The sequence below is a fragment of the Anas platyrhynchos genome, chromosome 10 (assembly GCF_047663525.1).
Source record: "Anas platyrhynchos isolate ZD024472 breed Pekin duck chromosome 10, IASCAAS_PekinDuck_T2T, whole genome shotgun sequence".
Lineage (NCBI taxonomy): Eukaryota > Metazoa > Chordata > Aves > Anseriformes > Anatidae > Anas > Anas platyrhynchos.
Window position 1 is genome coordinate 14,940,133 of NC_092596.1, and position 20,162 is coordinate 14,960,294.

General features: G+C 40.6%; 1 protein-coding gene across 26 annotated transcripts in view; it reads left to right on the forward strand.

Annotated features, from left to right (window-relative positions):
* HTR2C (5-hydroxytryptamine receptor 2C) overlaps positions 1-20,162 on the forward strand; it is a 333,447-nt gene that overhangs the window by 154,765 nt on the left and 158,520 nt on the right. Inside the window, exon 1 of one of the 26 annotated variants that reach the window (XM_072042906.1) lies at positions 5,376-5,491. The exons of 23 other annotated variants lie outside the window; for them this stretch is intronic. The gene's annotated coding sequence lies outside the window, so the exon portion shown is untranslated. Of the gene's footprint in view, positions 1-5,375; positions 5,492-12,331; positions 12,531-20,162 lie in introns of those variants that run through there. 2 more of the 26 variants (XM_038184428.2, XM_038184433.2) reach the window with 2 other exon arrangements.

Sequence of the window (20,162 nt, forward strand, 5' to 3'; positions counted from 1 at the left end):
TAGGTTTAAATTGCTGGCCCTTCACTCTTTCTGACTGCTCTCTTATTTCATAGCACAAGAACAAGAAGCTTAGATGTTTTGGTCTAGTGTCTGTAGGCTCCTCACAGCTTTATAGTACCTTTTATTGTTAATTGCTGGCTTTCCAGAGCTTTCTTAATCTTTTTGTTTCTTACTTATGTAGCAGTTCTCCCTGGTTCATGTCACTGCTGTTGCACTCTATGGCCATCGTCCTCCCTATCCCTCATTGTAAATACTTTTCTGTATAGTCATATTAGGATTACTAAACACAGTCTCATTGGGTATGTGATTGTTTTTTTATAATGCAACATATTAATGAATGCATATTACTGATGTCCCTAGAAGCTGTGCTCCTGAACCAAGACCTTATTGTGCTACCAACTAAATATACACATGATGAAAATGACCTGTGTGGGGGAGAGTTAATGAGCATGAGAGGAACTGGTTGCAAGCAGGGATTCTCACAAAAGCAGGTGGGGAATGTAGCCGCAGCTATAGCTATTGGGTTTTGTGGTGGTGACAAGAAGCGGGTGGTGAATGAGCATGTAAGAATTATGAAAACTTCTGGGTTGAGAGACATGGAGAAAAAGAAAAGGCAGGAGTGCAGTTTTTCACTGTTTCTTTGTCCCACACAGCAAAGTATGGGAACGATCTACATGAGATTGATTCTGTGTGGGTCTTACCACTGCCCAATGCAGCTTCTTTTATGGTATTCATTAGATACAGTGATTTTCAGTGTTTTAGTTTATGAATTTAATGGACTTTCTGTATAGATGAAAGATGGTGGCCTACTGAGTAATGCTGCACTCCTTCTCTGTTTGCATTGACTCAAACTCAAGACAGAAGTTTCTCAGGCTCTTATGGTTTGCTTCCTTGGTTTTGTTCATCATACCTGTCTGCAATGAAGAAATGTCTTTAGTTGGAATTGAAAGTGTGCTAAAGGCTAAGCAAGGTATTTTTTCTCTGTTGTAAACCGTGGGTGTAAAGAGGGTTTTTGCTTCAAGGTAAGCCATGATAATGCGTGTCACTAATTCATTAACAGTTGGCATCTTCTCAGTTTTTAGTGATCTAAAGACTGTGGTTAACCTCTGAATTAGTGTTGTACTTGGATAGCTGGTTTCTGGAATGTCCTCCAAGAGAAATCCGCAGATATGAATAGGATGAGATTTAAGTATAATGCACATAATTGTGAAAAATGAGGTGCATGACCTGTGCAGGCTAGGAATGAGCTGGGAGTGAAACTGGGCTGAGCAGCAGAATGGAAACGTGGCAGCATGGCTGGTCGAGGAAACCCAAGCAGGTTCCTGGGACACTGCGTCAGCATGAACTCAGTTGATCCTCTGGTGTCTGGGATTTTTTCTGTCTAGAACTGATGCGAGCAGGGAAGATAAGAGCTCAAATGCTTGTGGTACTGCATCTGTCTCCAAGTGGACTTTCAAGAAATGTCCAGTGCTGCTGGCTCTCCCATAAGCTTTTCATTAGCTGACTCACTCAGCACTGGGAATAAACAGGGAACTGAAGCAAGCTGGGCCTGTTTTGGACTTTTCCTCTGAATCATATTTTTAGCTACACAAATGCAAATCAGAAGTAATTTGCTGAAACTGGTGAGGTACTTTATAATTTATTTGTCAAACTGGTGTGAAATTTCTGAAGCACTCAGTTCCAAAGGAATAAGATCTGTTGCTGTAAAATGCCCATTCCCTCTGGACAATCAAGAATATTCAGCTGTGCCTGCGGATGTAATAGGCTGTCTGGACTAGGAATGCTGTCAGCTACGCAGATGTGAATGGTGTGTGCTTTCAGTAAAATCTGAAGGCAGAAAAAGTTTAGTGAAATTAAAAAAAAAAAACACAAAGCTGATATTAAATAATCAGCTTAGGAAAATCCATTTTATAAAGGATCTACTTCTGTAAATTAGGCATTACCATTTTGTGATAAAAGACTAAATATGGAAAAATCATGAAACATTGCTGTGAATGCTGTGAAAGAAAAACAAGGGTTTGTAATGACAGGCTACAGGTCAGCACTGATGCTGGAATAAGTGGTCTTGATCAGTTTTTCAATCCTATCTGTGCTCCATTACATCTTGTGTGCTCATACAACCAATAAACTGAATTGCAAAGCTGATCAAAATCAAAAATAAACTTTTTTTCCATGGGGCTTGATTGATTTTAGCATATTCCTAAAGCCGAGAATGAACCTCATACAAATGGTGCATAATGTTGTGTATTTCAGGAATTCTGTTGACTTTATACTTTTGCACATAAATGTACGTAGCTTTTCTTAAGTGTTTGGCAGATGTCTGGCACTTGCAAATATTGATTGTTCCCAATGTCTTATGCTATGCTTCCAACCCTAGCTTTATTTTGGAAGCTTTCTTTGAATATTGGATACCTTCTACTCTGGTAATGAAATTCAAGTTGCTTTGGAAAACAAATAAGCCAAGAAATAATATTTCATAGTAATCCTCACTACTTAGTCTTTTACAAGCTGTCAATATTTAGGATTTCTCTGTATGTAGAGGCTCTGTTTTATTTGTAAGTAAGGCCAGGGATGAAGAGAATTTGGGAATAAAGCAAAATTAATGGGCTTTTGCTGTGTTCACAAAGCTTCACAGTTTCCATTCCCACTGTCTTTTGAGGAAACTGGGTGAGATTTTCCCTCTTTCTAAGGCAGTTGTAAAGATGTTGTGATATGAGTTTGCTGAAACAGGAGTTGAAACACAAGTTACAGGTTTGTTTCATAAAGTGTAGCAATCACCTGTTCACAATTTCCAATTGCTCATCATTCAAGCTCTCTTCCTGTGCCCACATAGTTTTAGCATGTAAAATAATTCCTTTTTGGGTTACTGACTAATCTGGGACTTTTGCAGCATGACAGATTGGATTTGGAATGGAGAAAGGAAAACAGACACCTTTCCATTTGTAATTCTTTCTCTGCAGTTTCTTTTAATGTTGATTCCTTGTGTCTGAGGTCTTACATCTTGCTGTGTATCCTGGCTCAAGTATCCCACCCTGATTTAGGCTTGCACACACAGGATTACCTGGGTTGAAGAGATGTATGTAGAAATTATATGGAGCTGAACTCTGCTCTGTGCAGAAGGTCATTTTCTCCATTTTCATCACTTCTTCCTGAAGGCTGTGGATTTAAAGCTTGTTATAATAGCATGAGGGCTATTAGCTTCAATGGGCTTTTGGTTGGGACATTTGAACCAGGAGTGTAGCAGCAGTATCAGCTGTCCTGCCTTCTAAATAAACCTATGAAATACAAATCTTCTGTGAACAACTTGAGCTCTCTGGCTTCTAACACTCCTCCTCCTAGGCATCTATTTCCCTGTTTTATTTTATTGTTTGAGCCTTTCTGGCTGTTTCAGGTCGGTCATTGTTTGCTGAAGTCTCTTCATTTCATCTTCTCCTATCAGTTGTGTTGTATCATTTTATTCTGGTGCATTTTTGACAGGTATTACAGCTAGTTGAAGCATTTGCAGTTATTTATCCGTGTCTCTGTCTTCCAACCTTTCACTGCTTGCTGTAATGTTACTAACTTCACACAGCCCAGACGGTCCTCCCCTTGCTGTATCTGTAATACTACTCTTTCTGACTGTTATTAAATATATGCCAGTAACCTTTTACCAGAACTATGGTAATGACATCTGGTGAAGCAGGAGAAAATAAGTAAACCTCTATGAAATAGTAATGTCTATCTTATATTTCTGAACATAAAATACACTTACAGTCAAACATTACCACTTTGCCTACTTATAAATGATGCCTCTAATTACTGCTGGTTTTTGCGTGATAGGGAGATAGTAATTATCTCTTTGTGTATTGTAGTTGTGGAGACAGTAGGAGATGCTGGGCTGCAGAACAAAACCCAGACAGGATTCAGCCATGCAGGGTGGAAAGTTTCCTGTGGATCTATCAACAGCGATGGAGGGAGGGATGAACAAGTGTGGACAAAATGCATAAAAAGCTTCTCATAGCATAGATTATAATTTGCAGGGATGCCACCTGCACTTATGAATGTCTGTCTTGTTGTTTGCATCCAAGGTGTGGGCTTAGGAAAACGATGCTCTGAAATATACAGTTGTTCTCCAGCCAGAGGGCAGCTTATGTAAAAACTGGGGTGGAGAAAAATCTACTTAAAAGGCTAAGGCATGGCTGCATGCGCTACACCTTGGGGAAAGGCTGCCAGTTTTGAAGTAATGTGTATTAAAGTATCTGTCAGAGGAAAGGGTGAAGCAAAACTAGAAAACTGTCCAACTTGTCTGAAAAAAGCAAAACAAGCTGTTTTGCTATACTGCTGCTAACAAGTGCTTTCATGTCTCATGGAAAGAAGGGTTGATTAAAAACAGAATATTTGGACAAAGACTATGGACAGACCTGATAGTGGTAGTTCCATGGTTTGAAATGAGTTCATGGAGGACAAGTAATGCCTCCAAGACAGTGGGAATGGAAACTGTGAAGCTTTGTGAACACAGCAAAAGCCCATTAATTTTGCTTTATTCCCAAATTCTCTTCATCCCTGGCCTTACTTACAAATATTTACAGAGATCTGGAGGTATGTAACTGGCTTGGCACTGTGGACCTCAGGGAAAAAATAGGTGGATAAAGATAAAAATAAGACAGTGTCTCTCCTGAAGATTAATTAATTTACATGGGAATAATCTTGCTTTATTAAAAGAGTCTGAAGTTTGATTAATTGCAAAGATGTGTGTTACGAGACATGCCAATGCTGCATTACGGATGCAACCTCTGCATTGACAGCTTTGACAGGTGAAGAGTGGCTGCCTACACTGATCTTCTGTCTCAACGGCTTGTGGTGAAATGGGGGAAGAAGCACTGAGTGAGCTTGGTTAACAAAATGAAACGAATGAAGCTGAGCAGGCTCATTTTTACTGGAACAGTTTAAGGGTTGATCACATGAGCAGCTCAAATGGATGGAGAGGAATAGGAATATAATCTCTGGTGGGAGGCATGGTGACAAGCTGTGGAGGCAGTGCTGGGGCACAGCTTCAGGTGGGAGAAGGCATGCCTGCACTGTCAGAGAAATTGGATTATCAGGTGACATTTCTGTATCAAAACTGCTAATAGCAATCCTGTTCGTAGTGTTCCAGCTGCTGTTAAGATTACTGTTTATCATAATGATGTTAGTGGATACAATTTTGCAGCTTGTTAGAACAGGGGTTGGTGTATCCTTGTTGTATTGCTTGTTTAAGCAGAAGTTCCTTACAAGCCACATGCCCTTCTGCCATTCACTTCCTTGTGTTTGTTAGTGTTCCTTGAGATCAGTCACTTTTGGGTTACATGATTCATTGTAATCAGGGTATAAATATCCATATCAGTCTATGTGGTTGCAGAAATAGTTGAGCTGCTATCATGTATACGGGCTGCAGAACTTAGAGGAGAACACAGCTCCACAGGGACTTTGAGTGCATGCTTCCTGAAGTCCACAGTCATTCAGCTGCTCTCATGTAAGACTCTTTTCCCATGAGTTTTGATGAATATGCCATGGTTGAGGTCTCCTTGGTGTAATTCTTGCTGGCTTTTCCTGCTGCTCTCTAGCTGTTCTTTTCTCTGAAAAATGTAATACTGAAATTAAATTTCCTCGCTTCTGTTACCTTGCAATACGGTGGGTTTCCTTTTAATTCTGAGATTCTGCCCTGGAAGTGGCAATGGAAGAAACTGTGCCTTTTTGTTAGGTCTATATTGGTATTCTGAGTTAACTCTAGTAACAGAAACGAAGCAGCATGTCAAAGATGATGTGCCTCCCTTGTGTTGGCATGTGGAAAACAGTAAGAGCCTGCTAATGCTGCTGGGAGTTAGTTCCCATGTGAAGGAACCTGGTCCTTTTGTTCCTGTGTCAAACGAGAAGCAATCTGCATAGCTGAGGGTGGATGAGATAGAATGTTTGTAGTTACACCTGCTGGTTTAAACCTGGGGTGGGCAGTAAGTATGGGCCCTATTTTGGTAGTCTCTACTTTTCCTAGCTGCTCCCAAAACAGAAGTTCTAGGTTTCCTTCTTGGATTCCAGCTGCACTTTGCATGTCTGGTTGTAAGTGAATCATGTTTGATCTGAATAGTCTATGACCACAGAAGTTGGTGATACAGCTATGTGTGGCTGTCTTAACTTTACATAGTAAATATTCCAACAGTGTCCGAGTCTGTATACAGCAAAACCCCTGTAGATGCTATCTTGAGGGTGAAATGCAATGTTTATCCAGTTACTGATGTTTCTTTCTGTTGTTGTGGAATATCAAGACTTACACTTTGGCTTATAGTACTGTGCCAGACACAAAGAGAAAGCAGTAGAGCAGCTTGTAGGGAGCTACTGTAGGAAACGAAGCCATCTGCAGAGAATCAAATAGTTGAGTAATTCATTAGGTGATTCATCTTGTGGTGGTTCTTTGGACCTGTAATAAGAATTAGTACTTCTCCTTATGCAGGGGAGGCAAACAATAATTCAGAATTTCTAGCAAAGCATAAGAAGTGACTTTGCAGCCTTGTCAAACATTTCTGTGATTTAGGGATCCAGCATGTGGAGGCAGTTTATCAGTTGAGGCCAGCTGAGGAAGTGCCTTGAATGAAGTCATCTTGATCAGCTCTGGAGTCTGCTGATAGGAAGATGTGAGGAAAGCCAAATATGTACCTGTTTCTAGTTCCTGCTTTGATGCTGGTTCCACTCACTCTGGCAAAAATACAGTAGCATCCTTTGCATTAAAGCTGTCAAAGGATGCAGGTCAACTTCAAACAGTGACCTTATCAGCTTCTGGCAAATGATGTTGCATTTCTTTACTAGAATAGGCAGCAAAGCAGATCAAAGGGACAGAGCTCTCTATTTCTGCTCAAAAAGCTGGAACTGTTATGCACATGACAGAAAATCTTTCCAATTCATTAACAAAGAAAGAAGGGCCCTCTCAGTCGGACTGTTAGAGCACTCAAGCTAATGCTGGCTCTCTTGACTGTACAGATCCGGGTATTCTGTCCTTTCACACCTCTTATACCAGATCTGTACCCTTCCTTCTCTGCCTGACACCATGTTTATAAGCTTTCTCTTTTAGGAGGTCCCAGGAAAAATGTTGTCATTGCCTCACATGCTTTTCTGACCAGACTCTCTTCCATGGAGCCTTAGTACTGAACGTATCATTGTTGGTTTCCTTGACTTCTGAGTTTGAACCTTAAAATTTTCTACTCTTTGGAAAACTGTCAGTGTCATGGTTGTGTGCTTGAAAAGTAATTTGAAAATATAAGTTGTCCACGGTCAGTAACTGTGCACACTCTTTTTGTAATATACTTGGAAAGCAACTCCAAACAGCATACTTGAACAATCTCAGGATTTTATACAATGATCCTGAGTAACTTTTGTCAGTGGCTCTATAGTTTTAAAGACTTCTTTTCAGTCTTTTTTTTTTTTTTCTTCCATTCTGTGGAATGTTTCATCCTCCAATTTTGTCCTTAGAGAGCTTTATTTACGTCTGTGAATAAACCAGCTGGTTTTGTTCTGTCTCCTCTCCAGCTGCTGTCTGACACCACAGGGCATCCCCTGTCCATGTGGTGAGTGCAGCTGTTCCGCTTCCTTCCTGCAGCTCTGCTCTCTGCTGCCTGCTCTACTGGGGCAGGCTTCCAGCACCAGGCCTGTTGGCCCTCCCTGTCGTGAACCAGTGTGAAGAGGCAGTCTCTGAATTCTTCTGCTTCTTCAGAGAAGCCATGGCTTCTTCCAATCTTCTGTCAGGATTTGTGGCCCTGGCAGCTTGACTTCCTGGCTATTGCCCCATTTTGCATCTCTTCCATCTCTGCCTTGCGTCCATGATGCCCTTTTCTGCCTTCTTTACCTCTCAAGCTAAGGTACATTGTCTCTTACAAGTCCTCAAGGAAGACAGAGTATTGGGCTCCTCAAATGTGATTGCCTTGATTTCCTTTAAAAATCATAATACTTATTATTATTAGTCAGGGTTCACTCTTTATCTTTTAGGCCCACCTTGTGTACTTCTGCTCAGCTGTCCACACTGAGAACAAGCTCAAAGCACGTGTAAGAGGTATTCCAATCCCATCCCTGCCCGCTTGCCTGAATCCCAGAATACATCCATTGTACTTCTCTCCCTTCAAAGCTAGGGTTGCTCAGACATAGAGTTGTGGTATGTCTTGTAATTTAATTCATTATGCCTTTACAGTTGCATCTTCTGTGGGGAGGTGCTATCTTTTCTTGGTGCCTGATGGTACGTGATTCATTATTCTCACTGTAAAGCACGGGTGGATGTTTCTTTCAGGGCTGGCTAAGCCTGTTCATTTTGATCAATATTCACTGGAAAATGTATGGTCTCTGCCAGCTTCCCTGCAAGTGGTAAAAAGTCAACATATTTCTTTCATAGCACGGTGTGGTGGTGGGTTATGAGTGTTGGGATCTTGGGATCTGCTCTCAGAGCTGTTCTGAGTACACTATCTTTCTAAAACCAGCTAGTCTTGCAACCTGTTCTAATGAGATTTTTTTTTTTTTTTTTCTGAAGATATGTTAACTGTTTGCACAACAAACTTAAGATGATAACTTCTTAAGATAGAGATAATATTTGCAGTCTGTGAGTGTAGCTCAGTTTCTGGATTGATTCAAGTTTTGGTGCAGTTTGGCAAGTTCTATGCTGATTCACTCCAGGTGAGGGAGGGCTGAAAACTTTATGCCAACTTGGGTGTGCAGAATGTGAGTCATTGCCTGATGGTCATTGCCTGGTATGGCTAGGAAGAATAGTTTTTAATGATCTGATGGTCTGTACATCTTTAAAAATTCCCCTTTTATATATTAATGAAAATTTACCTAAATTCATTGAGGCTGTGCACTGGATGTGAATTGCATCCTAGGAGGTGCCATGTGGCCTGAGCTTTAATATATATTAAAAATATGGCATCAGAAATATAGAGCCCCACAGCCTGCTCCAAAAGCTTTGGAGTAATAAATCTTTTAAGTGCTAATGTGAAAATGCAAGAGCTAAGTGCACCACGGGCTGCTTACTTGAAGTAAGACTTCAAGTCCTGAGACTTACAGAAGTCTGTTCAGGAGCTCACCAACACGTGGTCTTGGGCTGCTCTGTTTTCTGGATCTTTAAACCATTTCTGGACCTTCTTTAAACACCATTTTGTGTGTAAGGAGCAGAGTAGTTCAGCTTGATTTCTGTGGAGAGCCAAACTTTGGGCTCCGTGTTGCTTAATGATGGGCCAGTTTTGTGGATGGCCCTGTTTGTGATACTGGCACTCTGGAAACAGGCTCTTAATCCATTCTTTCTGCTTGCTCCATGCAATACCTCTGTATTGCCAGGCAAGGATCAATTTTAGCATGCCCAAGATACATTCAAAGCATTACTTGGCTCTCAGACCTCTTCTGTGAAGATGGCTGCTCTGGGTAGGATGGACACAGAGCTTTTCAGAGGCACAGCTACAGGAACCTTCAGAGAATATTCTGCCTCAGGGATGGAGTGAAGTCTCCTCCTGATAGGCATGCAGCAATATTTTCTGTCAGCATGACTATAAACTATATCAACTTTTGGCTGGAAAGTCACTGTGATAGATGCTGCTGTATATTCAAATGTGCATGAATTTAATTTGGACCTTGCTGGGGAAATAAACATCACCATCCCTAAAGAGACACTAGGCTGTGAAACTAGTTGGTAACTGTTCCCTGAATGGATTTCAGGGAGATAATTTTTTTGTTGAACATCTGGCCTTTTAGGTGACTTGCAGTGGTTATCTGTTTTTCGGTGAATACTGATCTTAATAGGAAGTGCATCTGGTGCATACCTGCAGCAGGCCCTAAAATAGCAGTCCTATGCACTGAGAGAGAGGTGAACTTCTTGTAATTGCAGATTGGCATGAGATAGCGCATTTTTTCCCTTTCCTTTCCCGGAAAAAAAATGAAATCTTATACCTCAGTGTTGAGAGGATTAATTAGTTACTGGATGGAAGCCATTAGTGTAAATGCTAAATATTGTTCTTCTGGAGAGTGTATCAGTTGGAACTGGCCAAGAATTTGAGTGTATGTTTCTCCTCTCCCATGGACTACTTCATTAGAGTAATTACTGTTTGAAGTTTCCTACAGAGATATGTAGGGAAGGGGAGGGTTTTGGCTAAAAATTAGCTTGATGGAAATCTTTCTCCAGCTGGCTTAGTCCTTCCACTCTTCTTAAGTGCTTCTCTAGAAGCAGCGCTCAAGGAGAGCTGCTGCTTCCCTTCACAACAAGAAAGGATGTTTCTGCCTTTCCCTGCTTTTATCTTGTTGCGAGTTAAACAGCTTTCTCCAGGTAGGCATGCAGGGAGCTTCGGAGAAATGGAAGGGAATTCACCAGCCAGCATTCCCACTCCACCCACACAGCACGGTGTAGGTGATGCACGACTGCGTGGCCTGCAGGCAACTCTTGTCTGACCCTCCCAGGAGTTAGCATTCTCTGAAGCTCTTTTTTCACCCTGGGTAGCTGTTTCTTTCCTTGTGTTTCAGCCAGTAATTAGACCCCTTCCTCTGTCATCCTTGCCCAGCTGCTGCAGGTGCTTTCTCAGCAGCCCACCAGCCTGGAACAGAGTCACTCCGCCCACTGGGACTTGAAGCTTAGAAGGTGGAGTGACCCTACCGCATCCTTCAAAGGACAGAAGGGGAATTTGAGAGTCATTTTTTTAGCTTCTAAACCAGGACGATCATTTTTAGCTTCTAAAAATTTGCCACAAAAACATCCCTGCTGAGATTGGAAGTGACAGTCCTATTGCTCCAAAGCTGACTGCTAGAATGGAAGTGCTGCTCTGGCACAGCACTGGGACATGCTGGTCTCTGCTACAGGGAGAGTGTGGGCAGCTGCCACTGAGCCACTGCCACCTCCCACACACAGCTTTCCATGTGCACCGCTTCAAGGGGTGCACAGGTCATGCCCCTGGGACAGACTGTGCTGGTTTCTACCCAGAAAGGCTGATGATGATATAAGTATATACATTTAGTAGTATTTCAGGAACATTTTACTGTGTGCTGCCTCTTAGGCTCAACTTTCCACCACTCCCTTTTGCTTTCTTCCCACCTGCAGACCAAAGCTGGTAGGATCCCTGTTCCCCTCCCTGTCTGACTTTTGTACTTTAGGCTTTTCTGTATATATACAGCTTTCTTCCCTTGAGATCCCAGAGCTTGGTTCAACTGTCCCACTCAGGGCTAGGAACTACTTCTTGAAAAACTTTTTTCCCTCTGTTTCTAGTAGCCTTCAGGATGGCTGGAGGGAAATACTTTCTGCTGACTGCTAGGCGAGCTTTAGAGGACGAGGGCTTTGTGCCCATGCCAGCTGCCTGCAGTGGTAAAAAGGGGCCCATGCCTGGCAGTTTTCTCCTGTTTGGTGGTGCTTGTTTGACCAAGGAGGCTGTGTGCTTAGTGCCCTAGAGCTGTGCTCTTGCTGGGACACTTCCCTGTCACTGCTCTTCTTGTGCCTCTGACAGATGGTGGCAGCAGCACTCTGTTCTCTTTTGTGATGACACTTTTAAGTTTAGTTCATCAGTTCTGACACTCTGAAGCTGAAATACTTGATAACAGGCTATGACAAGAAAGGGTCGTGCGTCTTCTTCCATTGTCATGTACACAAGCTTCAAGTGAGATGTCCTAAGAGATTGCCAGGGGTGCAATTCCTTATGCTTGAAGCTGTCTGCGGCTCCTCTTCCTGTTATCTTTTCAATGTAGATAATTGTACCGTTCTTGAATGTGTGTCAATGCAGCATAAGTGAGTTTTAGTCTTAAAAATAGCAGCAATAAACCAGGGTTGGCTTTTGCTCTGATCTAAGCCGAAGCAGAACCCTGCTCTGAACACATGGGTAGTGTAGAACTGCCTGCTGACAGCACTAGGTGAGGCAAAACCTTCTATAATGCAGGCTTTGTTTCTCTTAATGAATGAGCCTGGAAAATGTGATTTCACTTTTGATTATCCTGAGGGCTTACAAGACTTGTAGCTCCATTTTACAACTTGGTACCAAGGAATTTTGACCCTGAGAAACAAAAGGCCTCATTTCTCTATTTGTCTGCCTCCCTAACCACATGGGCACCTAGGAGGCTCTCTTTGCATGAAGAACAATAAAAGATTACGGTTTCAGTTTTAAAAAATTACCTTCCTTTCCAGCTTTCATCAGGCTATATCTTTTCTTCTGTAGGATAGGTAAACCTCAGCTTAAAATTGCAAGTAAAGCTTGCCCAAATTTTCTCATGTACTGAAACAAGCCTGGTCTGTAGCAGGTCACAAATGGTGTTCAGATATAAATAAAGGCACCTGGGAAGAAGCTTTGGCAGGAAACTGGTATTGGCTGTGAGCTTGTGTTTGCCCAAACCAGCTGTAGCTGTGCTCCTGGAGTGCAGACCAGGGTGTGAGAGAGGGGCAGAGGCTGAACTGCAAAGCTCTCCAGGACATCAACTTTCATAACCCTTTGGCATTAAGGAATTATTAACAAGAGCTAAGCGTGGGAAGAAGAGTCTTGCAATAATATACCCAGCACCTAATATGATGGATCAATAAGCAGGTATCCGTGGGGTTTATATGTGCTTATTCTCAACGGCTTCATGTACGTGGATGAGTAGTAGCAGCAGCAAAGTTGACTGCAGTACAATACTCTGTACCAGATCCACATGGTACATAGCAGAATTATTTTCAGTTGTGCATATTATTTTATTGCATATGCATGTCTGTCCTTAATATTTCCTAGGGTTTAATGACTAGAGTTCAGGGAGGGAAAGGTTTTGGATATCAGATGTAGATTACTAATGAGAACTGATGTTTCTTTCTCTGCTTCAGCAGTGGTCAGACACCATTATTATATTAAAACAATTCTGGAATAGCTCCTCAGTGCTCAAGTCCAGGTCTGCACTTGAGTTCTGTGTAAATGGTTTTCTGTTCCAAAACCATCTTTTTATTTATTTGACTGTTACGTTTTGAGGCTGTATGCCATAAACTAGCTAAACCTTTGCAGCAAAGCAAATTTAGAAAGTTTAGTGCTTATCCTGTTGGCATGGTGCTAAGATTAGAAATGCCTTTATTGGATAAGCTTGACAGGAACGTGCAGTTAATATCTGCATGTAATTTAAAACTTCACTCTTGTCTTAGGTGAGGGATTTGCATGAGTATTAATGTGATGTCACAGCAGTGAAGAAGCAAAATACCCCGAAGTGAGTTGACATCTTTGCAGCAAGCTCCTGAACAAAAAGGTTCAGTAGCACCAGGTGCTGGACCTACAGGTGCCTCTGGCTGCTCTGGCACAATCTGCAGGAACTGGGCATCACCTGCCACGGGGCTAAGCAGGTGGACTGATCTGTGGCGATGGGCCTTCCCCACCACTGACTTCTTGAACAGAGGATCTATGCTTGCAGATCTCCCAGGAACCTCTGTAGTCGTTCAGCGATTTTGTATCCTAATCAACTTTTCCTTGTGGCTTAGAAAGCTGCAGCTGTAGGGGTTACTCACTGAGTGAATCATAGGAAAAATTAGTAGTTGTCATTATAAATTATCCCCTCACCCTCTTACCAGATTTCTATTTGTTGTTGTTTTATGCTTTTTATTTATTTATTTATTTATTCTGCATAACATTAGGTTTTAGCTTAATATGAATTTCTGGGTAAGTCCTTGTGATATAGTTGCTCGTATAAGTTGACTCTCCTCAGGAGTACTTCAGTATTTTGTTGAGTTATATGAATGAAATATGCTTGTTATTGCTTTCCTCTTTTTTTTTTTTTTTTTTTTTTTTTTTTTTTTATCTAAATGCAAAATGAACTGTTTTAATACTATTGCAAATCGTTCTACTTTACTCCAACCACCTCTAATTCCTGCCACGTGTCTGCTGTGGCTGCACTTCTCTTTCAACCTTTCTTTTTCCTATCTGGCAGATCTGCACTTGGACCTGGAGCAGATGGCAGACATTGCAAGCATAACGTATGCTTCCCGTTCCTGCACAGACACAGACCTGACACTTTGTATTGTCTTTCAACCTGAGCACTTGTATTAGCATGGGCTTAGTGCACTGCAACCACTTTTCCTGTGCTTCTAACCAGGAAATGGTGCTATAATAAAGCACCAGCTGGAAAATTTCAATGGCTTGATGTTGGCCAGTTGGATTATCAGGGAGGAACCAGCCTGCGGCTGATAGTTTTTAGACCTGATGTTTAGTGCTTAAAATCAGTAGATATAAAAAAGAAAATCAAATGCTGATCAAGAGCATACAGAGTCTGGATAAATATGAAAAAGAAAAAAAAAATGCTTTGCTAAGAACTTTCTATTCCTACTAGGCTACTTTCATTCTTTTTTATTGCTTTATATATTTCTTTATTTTTTAATTCTCTTTTATTTATTTTATTTTCAAAGTACATATGAAAGACTCCCTTGCATTTTTGCTTTTTTTGAGTATTGGTAACCTCCCTTTCCAGACCCATGATAGCAGTGACATTTCTGGGTTGAGTTGAGCTGCTGCCATCGCTACCTACTCCTCCTGTCACTGTAGGACTGCTGTCTTCCCCTCGCTGCCATCAGTTTTGCTTTGTCCTCTGGTGGGCATGACACTGGCCCAGAAGACAAATATTGCAGAACTTAGCTTGGTTGCTGCTCTGTGGGTCTGAGCCCTGGGAGCCATTCTCAGCATCTTCTTTTGTCCCGATACATCAATTTCTGGTAAAATCCTTTTGGTCCCTGCATGAAATGCTAGGTAATCAGTACAGCCCTCTTAAAATGTGCGCGCATCATCCTTCTTGGCATTTTTAAGCATTCTTACCTCATCGAGAAAAGAGAAGCTGATACATACTCTGTTAACACGCTTCTGGAGCCATTTGGAAAACTGTTTATTTTATACTGTTGTTTTAAAGGTATTGTTACAAATTAATTTCAGAGTCCGTTAGTACCTATATGTATATAAAGATATATAAAATATTATATACACAAGTGCACGTATACATAACATGTAAAAACTTGTGGGAATTATCAGTCCAAAACAGCAATCATATAAACTACTGTTCTGGGGCTAAGCAGAGGGACACGTAGACACTGAATGTGGTATGGAGTAATTCCTCTGCAGACACAGAACTAATTTCAGCCAGAACCCCTCATGGGGGAAGCTGGCCTAAAGCAGCAGTATAAACCAATGGGTTTTACAGTCAAGTCCCTCCCCAGCCTGTTTCCATGGGTCTTGCTGTTGGTAACACTTCATCTGCCACTGAAATGTCTGATTTCTCAAATTAATTTATGTTTGGTATGATGAAAGATGCTTTCTATAAGAGGTTAATTACCTCTTGCAGCAGAAAATAACTTGCAAAGTATTGTGCTGGATTTTTCCAAGACACGGTTTTGGTTGACCACAATTTCTCAGAGTGAAAAGGATTAGTAAAAACTAATTATTTTTTCCAGGATTTTGGCCACATAAACAGTTGATGTAGATTTTCTGAGAAGTGTGAAGTGATGCTTTCATCCCAGCAATCAAGCCTTGAATGTTTGGCATGAAGAATAGCTCCTTTTAGTGCATTCCAAACCAACACAAGTAGTTCAGGAAATGCAAAAGTAAAGCAAAATGTGGTGAGCTTGATGTTACCACTATTCACTCAGTGGTTTTTAAAAAATGACTGTGAGAAGTGGTTGTCTTCACTGCCAGATACCTAAGCTGCCAGGATAACCTTTTAAATGTAGCTTGGTTTCTTTTAGGTTGATGGGTTGTATTTTGTTTGCTTGTTGGGTGGTTTTTAAGTTATTTATTTATTTATTTATTGGCAAGGAAAATATGATGCTAAACTAATTGGTGGTCAGTGCAAGCAGTTTCAGGAAGAAATCAAACTGCTTTGAATCTTGTAATCTAGCAGCAGAATGCAAGTTTCTCACATTCTGTAGTATGAGACAACTGGAAGAAAAGAATCCAATTAGGACCTGGAGTAATGCAGCACAATAGCAAAGACACAGCTCCCTACAAACCACAGTGACAGATAATCAGATATTCTTACCTGTGGGGCTGCAAAGCAGAGGAGCAGTTCTGTAGTCTGGGAAACTTTCCATAATAATTTATAAGCAAAGAAGAGAGACAGCCCTGGCTTCTTTCATGAGGTTCTTCACCTGCTCTGCTTCTGCTGGCGATGTCCTGGTTTACTTGAATCCCTGCACTGATGGGCATGCAGGAGTGCCTTACTGGCATTTCTCAGTTGTGAGTAAAGTTTCAGGCCCCTTGACAAACATTTAAATACAAAGCTATTTTCCTGTTTGTCTAGACATTGAATACACAGAATATATTAGTATAAACAATGTTTCTGTATTAGGGTCTCTATTTTTTTTAAATTCAGACAAGACAGGTGATCTGTTGTTATCCATATCCATGTCCTGGTGTTGCAATGAGGCACTGGTGTAACCAGTCAAACTCTGTACAGACAAATTTTGCAACAAGATTTCTGGCCTTTTCACTAGAAAAGGCCAGAAAAAGATCATTCTTTTTTAACAGCCAAACTGTTTCCATTGTTCTTCAGACATCAGATAAGAGACATTGCTCCTGTGTAACAAGTGGTGTGAATGAAATTTCCCAAGACAGTAATATATTCAGCACCAGATTTGAAATGTTCAAAAGCATTGCATTGTGACTGCAAACAGTGACTTTAGCCAATGCAAAATGCTAGTGAAATTGCACCACCGATCATTTGTGTTTTGGTTGTTTCTGCTTGTGTACATGAGAGAGCATCATATACTGATGGTTTTTCCTTTTTGAATAGGTGGAATTATGTTATTGGAGATAAACCAGAAATAAGTGAGATCAAATTAGAGTCACATATATATTGTGAATTTGCAGAGCAAATTCTCTCTCTCTCTCTCTCTTTTTTTTTTTTTTTTAACTCAACAATCCAATGCAACTACTTTCAGTAGGTGGAAAAATCAAAAAGGTGCTTTTATTTTCAGAAGTTTAGGATCACTCTGTTCTATGAGTAGAAAAAAAAAAGGCAAGTATTAGGAGATGGTCTTAAAATAGTATCCTTCACCTCTATTTGAGCATATCAAACTTTTCTATTCAAAGGGGAAGTAGAATATAAACATTGTGTGCAATATTTTATAATAGAGCCTGAATGGATAGATTTAAAAATCCTTGTTTCATAAATGCTGAAAAGACTCTTCAGAGGTTTAAACTTCATTTTTTATTATTGCTTTCCTTCTTATGCATCAATTTAAAATAAAAGTTCCAAGATACTATTGTGAAAGAAAAATACATCAGATGTAAAGGATGTTATCAGCAGTATGCAGTGGCACTTCTTTGTACTGATTATAATGAAGCCTCTCCACATCCTTTTCCTTCATTATTTTTATTTCTGTAACTAAAATGAAAAGGAATGAATGTGCATCTTCCTCAACAAATATTTTTGTAAAATCAGCAGTTGATTGCTGAATGCTGTGCTGCATGGGTTCTGGACATGTCCAGTGATGTACAGTTACTAGCAGAGGAATGCATCCCTCTTGTTTAAGCAAGTCTGTTCTGACAAAGACATTTGTAAAGAAACTGCGTGTGGAGTGGTCAAAAATCAGAAACTACATGTTGCAGCAAATGGTGTCACAACATTCTTCATCCTTTCCCATTAAACTTATAATAGTGTTTGATTCAAAGTGGCTACAAACTCCACAGACGTTTTGAGACTGCAGGGGTCTTGAGACTTCTCGAGTAGTAAGCTCTAGCATTTGTTTTGACAATGCTGGGCAATGCAATACAGGTTTAAAACACACACATACAGAAATGATTGGAAACAGTAAAAATACTGCTGTTGAATATCTTCAAAATAATGACCTCCTACTGAATCTTGCATGCAAGTTTTTGCAAAGGTAGTATAGAAATCTGGCCAAGTGTCAGGAGAAGACTAGGGAAGCTGTTTCGCAGGTACTTTGGGGAATGAATAATCCCTTTTGGTGAAGTACAATAGACAAATGTTCTTGCTTTGCCTACACTTTTAATCTGATTGTTTTCTATTATTTACTCCATTGGGTTAATTGAATTTTCTTAATAGCAATAAATATTTGGCCATGTGTGCACTTTCACAACTTTATGGTACAGGGCATACAGAGTGGCTTATTAGTGCTTTCATACCCCTGTGACATAAACTGTGAAACTAGAAGAGCAATAAAGTATTAATAGTTCAGCTCCTCATGTAGCCATCTATGTCATAGAAGGACCTCTTTAAAACTGAACTAGGGGTATTTCTGCAGTTCTGAAATACGCCAGTGCTTTCAGGCACCTGGTTTTGGTATATAGCTTAGAAACAAACTTAATAAACACAAATGAAGTCAGGCCTTATGCTTTTAGTTGATCAAAAATACTCCCTCTGTGGCTATAAAGCTGTTTTTGCCATTCCATATTCCCTCATTAAAAGGACCAAAATGGCTGCAGAGTCATCTGGTTTTCAGATTAGGACATACTACACTTTTCTTTAGCAGGCTGAAAAGGATAACAAGCCTTGTTGCTTAAAATTCCTTCTTGGGACAGAGCTGTGCATTTGCTGTCAGAGCAGCAATGACCAGTGGGTGTGCACTGATTTGTCTTTTTTTTTTTCCCTACAATTTTTTCATATGAGGTTTCCTTTTTTATTTTCTTTTAAATCCTATTCTACTGGCTTGTTTTCTAAGTCGAAAGGCCAGTCTGTGAGCTGGCATGTAGTATGGCCACAGCATCAGTGGCACCCCATGCCAAAACATCAGATCCGTGGGAAGGGGGGAGGTGAGTTACCACCTCAATTCATGTTAGGTGTGCTGCTGTCTTACCGCCACTATAAATACTGCTTTGATTGGCATGGTAAAGGGTTATATTTTTGGCACTGCAGGTATACAAGGCTGTAGCTTAACATAATCACGCACTACTAATTTACAAATGAATGATCCTCACCTTGGCATTTTAGCACCTGCAGCACAGCTGCCTGGGACTGCAGGAAGCACGGTGGACAATGGCCAGGTGATTTTTCCATGCTGTCCCTGCCTCTGCCACCACTGGTTGGGTAGAAGCGAAGGTAGGTAGGCTCCAGAGGAGATATACATGTGAGATAAGGTTAAAAACTGCCTAAGTGTGTGTTATGTGTCAGAGAGGGTGCTGCTTTGCTGACTGCAACTTCAGCTGTGCTGGGTGCCCCTGCGTGCCTTGTAGCAGATGAGCTCCGGGAACAGATTCAGAAATGCTGTTTGCCCAGCTTCATCTCTAGCTCACTCTGCGTATGTCTCCTGTGCTGTCTTTCATTCACTAATCTGATTTATCAGCTATCCATATCTCTGTAAAGTATGGGATTAATTTTTATGCACTATTCTGAGCATTATAGCTTATTTATATTCAGGTTATTTTGTAAGCTAAATAAAGCATGTTCCAATGTCAGGTATGCATTAGTAGCCCCTAGTGCTTTCACCTAATGGCTTCTTCTGTCAAAATGTTTTTTCTACTGCAGTTCAAAAAAAAAAAAAAGTTATTTTATACAGCTTTTAAATATGGTAACTTTGAAGATCATTTCCATGTATTTGTGACTTTTATTTGTGGTCACTAAGCCATGTCTGTGACAATCTCTTTCTGTTTGTGATGAAAGTGTATTTTTACACAACATCAAGTTGACTGAAACAGTTCCGTGTTCCCAGTGTTATAATGTAAAAGGCGGCAAACTGCTTGATAATTCCCTTCTGAGTAAAATTAGAAAGAAAAAAAAAAAGTACAATTAAAAGATCATTTAAGTTACAGCCCTTTGTTCTACCTTGTTAGTTAACATTCTAAACAGCAACGTACAAACTGCATAATCTGTTTTGCTAAAATGTACCCAGTGTGGAGCCATCTGTGTAATAGTTGACATTATTTATATTCAAAAGGGACATTACGATAGCTGGAAGAGCCCCTGCTCCCAGCTAACCGTTTCCAGTGTGGCTCTAAATTATTGATTTACATTCATTCTCTATTAACCTACTATGAGTTCATCTGCCACTTTCAGCCCTCTTATCATGTTGATGCACTTCTAATTTTCCAAACTGAATAGTGATTTACTGCAAAGATGTTAGGATGAATTGTTCTCCAGTGAATATCTGAAAGCTTCTTATGCCCTAGAAAGCTTTTTTTTTTTTTTTCTCTTCCTTCATTTTAAACCTGCATTGGGAGCTCCTGTACTTAACAAGGCCAGCAGCAATGTCTTGACAATGCTGG